The sequence below is a fragment of the Tyto alba genome, unplaced genomic scaffold, assembly GCF_018691265.1.
Source record: "Tyto alba isolate M040663 unplaced genomic scaffold, T.alba_DEE_v4.0 Super-Scaffold_40, whole genome shotgun sequence".
Classification (NCBI taxonomy): Eukaryota; Metazoa; Chordata; class Aves; order Strigiformes; family Tytonidae; genus Tyto; species Tyto alba.
In genome coordinates, this window is record NW_024881316.1 from 7613746 (window position 1) to 7621220 (window position 7475).

The following is a 7475-nucleotide window of genomic DNA, read 5'->3' on the forward strand; positions in this document are numbered from 1 at the left end:
TGATGGCATTGACTGTAAACCATCTTATGCTGTAACAGCATACCATGCATGTACCGTGTGCTGCTCTTGAGTAATGAGAAGATACTGCAGAAGACACAGAGGAATGTTAAAAAGTACTTACTTTTTACACTTTCCACCTGACTAAGAGAAGGCTATCTTTAAAGACATGCAACTATAAAATCATACTTTGGTATACATGGTAATAATAAAACATGATTTAAAGCAAGAAGTGATTATTAAGTAATTTTTATGTTTTAATTTATTATTAATAGGTTGCAAAACTAAATACAGATTTGGAAGTCTGAGACAACTGTTCAGCCTGCATCTCTTAAATCTGTTCATAGGAGGGGCTGCAGGGACATCTTTGGAATTTCTTGGGGTTTTCTGAGGATTTGAAAAAAACATTTGCTTCTCTTCATTAAACATATTTTAACAAAAAATATTCATACCACAAATGAAGCCTTAATGAAAATAGCCTAGGTTCCTGGCTGACAAAAGTGAAAGAAAGTGCTTTCTGGCACATTTAAGAAAAGCAAAGTGGTGTTTTTGTCAAAGAAAGAAGGCTGTTATCTACATTCATCTAACATTATCTGTTCTTTGTGAGCTCTCCTCTGGATCTTCTGCTCATTGTACTGTTTTCTGTTGCCAATCAAATCCCTTTACTCAACAGAAGGTCATCATTTTACCACAGAACAATGATGCACTAAATGAAGGTTCGCTTTACTCAGAGCTACATTGCTCCACACTGAAACAATTTAAGTCTGCTGTACTCTGCTTAACAGACAAACCATGCGGCATTCCTGATACAAAATATCATCAGGCTTATATTTTTCAATCATGTCTAAATTTTGATGCTCTCTCTTTAACATTTTCTACTAGCTGATTGCATGTCTCTCAACTCAGGATATAGCCATGCAAATGACTTTTTGCTTGGTTTGAAATTACCATAAATATACTCCATGATAGCTTTTGAGCTGCCATTACCAATTATGACATATGAAAAGCCAAGGAAGGTGATGGGAGAAGGTGGCATTTTTGCTCATCAAGGAGACCAGAGATTATTTTGAGACTCAAACATTTGTAATTTAGTTCCTAAACCACTCCATGTAGGAGGTGGTCAGGGATAGATGGCCCTGTGCCTAATACAAATTATTTTTCCTCCTATACTGGATTATTCATGCTGGACTGAAACTAAAGTGACAGAGTACTTACTCAATAGAAGTTTCCTTCTATCCTACCACAGACCATTGATGAGGGAGGTTGCACAGTGGTGCAATACGGTAGTTGAGATTTGAGCCTTAAGCTTTAGTAACAGAGAGGTCAAAAGTTTCTTGAATGTAATTAGGCTTTGTTAGGCTATCTCCAAGATTTTGATACTCCATTTTTCTCAGCTTTTTGAAATGATTTCCAGGAGGGAGCCAAATGACTTTGGCAATTTTCTCTGACAGTTATTTTTGATCCTTTGGGCATGTAACCTCACATCAAATCAGTTCAATAGACCAAATTCTCTTCTGCAACAGTCTAAGGACTGTCTTTTTGTGACACAGGACTATCTACTTTATCTTCTGAGAGACAAAGAAATGTTAATATAAAATGCATTCCACTATTTGTTCAGATTCAGCTACTATATGTATTGCATATACATATATTTGCAATACGTTTTTGATCCATTTTATGATCAGTCTTTGATTACTTTAGTGTTTTCTTTTCTTTATTTAGTTATCTCAGTATAAGTGGCAGCAGAAGGAAGCTTTTTTTTGCAAAGCTAGGTACCAGGTACTAAGGTTAAGGTTTTCTCCGTTATGTTTCATAGGATTTAAATTGAGTTTCAAGATGCTACTTAACTTTAATACTTAGTTATTGGTAAGTGTAAAATTAGTCATAAAGGGTTCATCTTATAGTCCAGTGTGTGTGTCAGTGTTTTGGATCATGTTTTAGACATTGAGCTAGTTTCAAACCGTGTCTAAGACAATGAAAGGTTTCTATTAGTTTCAGTGGTTTTGAAATATGTCCAAAGCCGTATTGACTGGAATCACTAGGAAAACCCTTTCAGCCTCCAGAATTAACCTACTTTAAAATCTCAGTGGTGTATAGAAGAATAAAGGAAATAAACAAAGAAATACATCTATGGCTGAGACTGGACTCCTACAGCTTCTTGTGCAACTTACAATTTTGTAATTCAGAAAACTACTGTCTTTACTCTTTCTTTATCTTCCAATTAATAGCAGTGTGGAGACATGGTTTTCTTTGTATTTTCTTTGTTTTTCTTTATATTTGGAAAAGTGTTTATTCAAGCTTGAAGTGTTTAAATCAACACTGGATGTCTTCTCAAGGGCTACATTCTTGCTCAGCCAGAAGCTAAGGGATTGAGTAATGCTAACTTGCACTGTAGGGAAGAATATTTCTGTTCGTTGCAGGAACTATTAGATGAAATTGTTTGGCCTGCACTCGGCAGCAGGTCAGATTAAATGAGTTCAGTGATCCCTAGTGGCCCTAAAATATGAGTCTGTATCTTGGTTCTAGTTGCCACTTAAGTCCTTATCACCATTACTCTGAGTAATTTATAATACTCAGAATTAGTTCCATCAGTCTGAAATTACTGCATGAAAGACCATTTTAAAGACAATTTTTCTCTCACTTAATGATAATCTCAGAGGCCTGGACTCATACTGGGAATTGTGGTTCAGTGCAGCAGTAAACCAAACTACCTCTTCAGTTCTACTTAGCAGCATCCCCAGCCACAAGTTAGGTAAGTACATTTTCCCCACAATGATTAGAGAAATACTTTAATGACTGAGAAGGTACCTCAGAACGGAATCCACAAAACTCAGTGTACAGAACTTCTAAGGCAATTAGAGGGAGTTGCTGAAGTGAAGAACTTGGCTTAAAGCCTCCTTCTTTGTGAGACAGAGATGCCTAAATCTAAACTGGGTAAACACACCCTTGTGCACTCACTAACTCTCTCCTGGGCTTAGGTACTGAAGTCAGTACCTTTTAGTAAAGGGCAAATCCACTCACAGAGCAGGTGGAAGTTTCAGTCCCCCATTCCCCATCCCACCTTTGTTATCAAGCTATAGGATATGATGTAACATACTAATATTATTCTCTGGTGATTATGTCATTCTTATTTATATAAATACTTTAAATATTTATTCCAAGCCAATGCTCAAATTTGTGGTCTACTAATTCAAACGTACTGTCCCTGACTCAAGGTCAGTGCAAAGTGAATGTGTTGGCTCTTGAGTGGTCAGGGGTATCTCCTTCTGTGGATTTATACTATGTGGTTAGAGCATATGCTCTAGATCAGAACCCCACAGTTAAAGAAGAGTAAAGGTACTTGTATGTCCCACAGCATTTTAGGCACAAAACAGAAAAGAACTGTTCATTGTGGTCAAGAATTAAGGAATTAAGTGCCATCGGGGATTTGCTGACAAAAAGGAGGTTCTTTAAGTGACTTCCATGAGGCATTTTCAAAATTAAGTGCCTGAAGAAGCAGCTGTTTGACCAAAAACCCTGTTCTCGATTCTTGTTTTTTTTTTTTCCCCCCAGGAATTCTCTTTTAAACTCAGCATTTAAACCTGAGATAAGTGCTGTACCTGTACCATCTCTGTTCTGATGAGAGGCCAGAGTGCTGCACGTACAAAGAGGCATTGTACTAGAAACAATTCCCAGACACATCGTTCCAGAGGACAGAAGTAAGAGAACAGACTCTGGAGTTGCATGCAGATAAATCATTCATGGGTCTCATTATTGCAGATATGACATGCTCTCTCTCTCCAGAGGCCAGTTTGAAATATTGGCTGGCAGAACAAAAGGCATCCTGCTGTTGGTGCAACCAGCCATGCCTTTTGGAAGTGTTTAGTGATGCTAGTAGTGGGCCAAGACCCTTTCACTTGAGAACAGATATAATTCTCACTGGTTATATATACATATTTTCAAAATGAGATAGTATATCTGTGACCTATGATTCTTTAAGAACACATGTGGGAAACTAGACTATCAAATAGAATTTAGTGGCTTGTTCCTATCTCACTGGCAACAATCCTGGGAACTTCACTGATGAATTTAGTACAATAGAATAATAAAGAGTGCGAACATGAAAACCTTTCTGTTTCTATTCCCTGGTAGAAAATGAAAACCTATATCCTAGACTGACATAGAAAAAATTACAAGGGGAAAAAAAAAAAAAAGTAATTTAAAGTTAAGACTTTTTTTTTTGACAGAATGATGAGAAACACTGGCCATACTCTCAGTCAGCCTGTACTGGCACTACTCTGTTTCTATGAGTGTCAGTGGTGAAAATAGACTGACTTTTAGCAATGGAGACATTGACCCATCATGCTTCCTTTTAATCAGAATTCTGACTGTGGCAAATACAAATGACATGTTTACTATAAAATGAGTGCATGCATATACATATGTGTGTGTATCTGATGAATAGAAAACTGAAAATCCTTTAAGAATTAATTATTTCTAAACTAAACAGAATATGCTTCTAGCTCTTTTTCTGGCACAGACATCCATCAAATAATAACAGGGCATCTGTTGAATAGACATGCACATGCAATGTAAGCAGGCTTAATTTTTATTTGTTGCTCATAAAAGATGTTGCCACTGTTATATATATTCAATTTTGCATAAACATTTAAGTGAATAAATGAATAGACTACAGTTACAATGAATAAATGCTAATAAAGATTGTGATTAAATACAAAGCAACACATCAGGAATTTCAATAGGTTGAAACTGTAGTCACATCTACTCAAAAGGGTGTTAACAGCATGCCTCAGACTCCCTGCCGTTGTTTTGAAGCACCAAGAATGCCTGTTGCCCAAATGCTTCCCAAAGCATATAACTTTATAAATGACATTTCTTCCTAAGGGAAATTCATGTATTGATTATTATCATTAACATCGACCTCTGCTGTATGGATTATTTGAATGGTTTACTCGTTGGTATTTTAATAGCTTGTAGGGGAAAAAATTGATGCATTAATAAAGAACACATGTAGAAGGGATAAAAGTATGGCTTTACTAATATGTTGGGCATTGCACTGGTTTTGATTACAGACTTATTAAATGCAAGAATGGACACTGGTCCTAATCATAAACTTGTGGGAGAAATTATCACCTACATTATGGTAATATGGATATATTATCACCTATATTATGTTGAAACACCATGTCCTTTGAGAAAACATAGTATGATTTTTTAGATACAAAATAATTAACAATCTAAATGTTTTTGTCATATCTTTATTGAATTCTTCCCAGAAATTTTCTCTATATATCTTAATATTTACAAATTCTTTGATGTATTAGTTAAATTACCAGTTGATTGCAGTGTTTAATATATAACAAAACATTCAGAACTGAATCCTTCCTGGCTGCTATCTCCAGCAGCACCCAAGATCTCTCAGACAAGAGAAAGAAACAGGCTGGACCATACTAGGGCAATAGATAGGCCCTCTGATCTCATACAGAAGAAGATACATTGGGTCTCTTTTTTGTGTTAATATAGTCCTAAATCTTATGTCCTATTTGGCAATTACATGCTACTTTGACTTTAAGATGCTGGTCTTCAGTTATTTTAATCAGCTGCTGCCAGATGCTCAAAGAGAAAAGTCTGATAAATGTTGGCAAATACTAAAATAGATACATATTAAAAAGTGTAGCTCAGCCAGCCAGTCCACAAGACTATCTCCCATGCAGAGTAACCTGGGTGAGTGACACCCATATGGTGTAGTTTACTACAGGTTTAAACATTTCCTCAGCAAATTATTTCCATATTATCATTGCTTCTGCTTGCATGTCTTGATGGTCAATTCTAATGGTTTTTGTTTTAAATGCCCTATGAACCCTTTCCCATCAGTTGGGTCAATTGCAGGACAACTCATCTGTTCTTTGCAAGAATTATGGGATGTTTCTCAAGAAGTAACGACAGCTGATCGATTTTTTCCATGTCCTCAGTTCATGGTAAATGTGCTTTTGTCAGAGCATAACTCAGGAGCCTTCCCATCACACTCTTTCTAGGTAGTCAGAGTTTCAGTTAGTGAAGGTTTAAATCACTTCTAAAAGCAGATTAAAGGTCATTATTTGTTGATAGGAAATGTAGTAGTACTAACTGGCGAAAGCCCCTGTTAACTCTTTAGTGAAGGAATCACTAAGCGTTAAGTGTGGTCAGGATAGTAAATGCCAGGGTTCATTTGCCAAATGACACATTTGTCTCACCTGAAAAGTGCAGCTGAGAGGAAAAAAAAAGTGGTCATTAAAGTAGTTTTACCTCTGACCTGTGCCCTTAAAAAAAACTTCGTGAACTAAGTGTGCAAAGTGCAAAAGATGCTATCTTTTCTCCAAAAAAAGATTACATTTTGAAGAACAGTTCTTGCTATCAGAGACATCACAGAAGTCTGTACTTTTCTCAACCAGCAAATCCTAGGAACCCTTGCAAACACAAATAAAATTGCTTTCTTTAAAAACCGTCTCTCTAATAACTGAGGTGTTAATGATATTATACTCTGTTTTGCCACTTGACGGGGTTAACACAGAGGACACAGACACCAAGCTAAAGAAATAGGCTTATTTTACTTTAGTTTAAAGCAGCAGAAAGAATAAGCAAGGTAATGCACCTAGTCATTGCTACATAAAGCTGGCTATAGTGATTAAGAAAGATCCATCACCAATTGCCCTCCTACTTTACCATCCCCCCGACCCGTGCACCAGCTGGGGAGCCCCGTCCCAGCGAAGGGTCGCAGAGCCTTCCCCGGCAGCTGGGAAGTCCCACGCAGGGCGTCCGCTCGTAGGGGAGGTCTGCGTCTGTGCTGTGAGAGGGCCCGGCTCTTATACAGTTTAACAAACAAGTCTAAACAAAACGCACAGGAGATATCTGGTAGATTGACATGCCTCACTCAGGCGTGTCTGGATCTGGCCAGGATCCGGGCACGTCTGAGGAGTTTCTGGTTTTCTTTACATTTGGGATTTATAGTTACCTCCGTTCATTACGACAGCATAAAAAGTTTAGTGTTGCTGCATAATTATTAAAATTAACATCTTTTAAAGCCTTAGCTGAGCATAAGGACATAACCTCTTGATATTAATAGAGTAAATGCTAATGGAGCACTTCCAAAACTTAGTTTCATCTTGATGTTATTATTATTATTTAAGGAGGATTTGCCCATGTCTCTGCTGTGCTACTGCACAAGGTTCTTTGGAATGAAAATCTCTCTGTGTACATCTGATGCAACACAGCAGAAGACTCCCCAAACAAGAAACTAGTGAGTGGGGGCCAGAGGAAAGAGAAGTACAAACCCAGGTGCTGACATTTGTGCCTAGCAGAGTTCTTAAGGGAGCTCCTCAGTAGTACTTACAGGACTGTGTATCTCCCGAGAAACTTACTCCGCATGTATAAGAAGTGATAATGTGAGCAGGACCTGTATGTGGGATAAAGGACTTAGACAGATGTTGAGCTAACTGAAG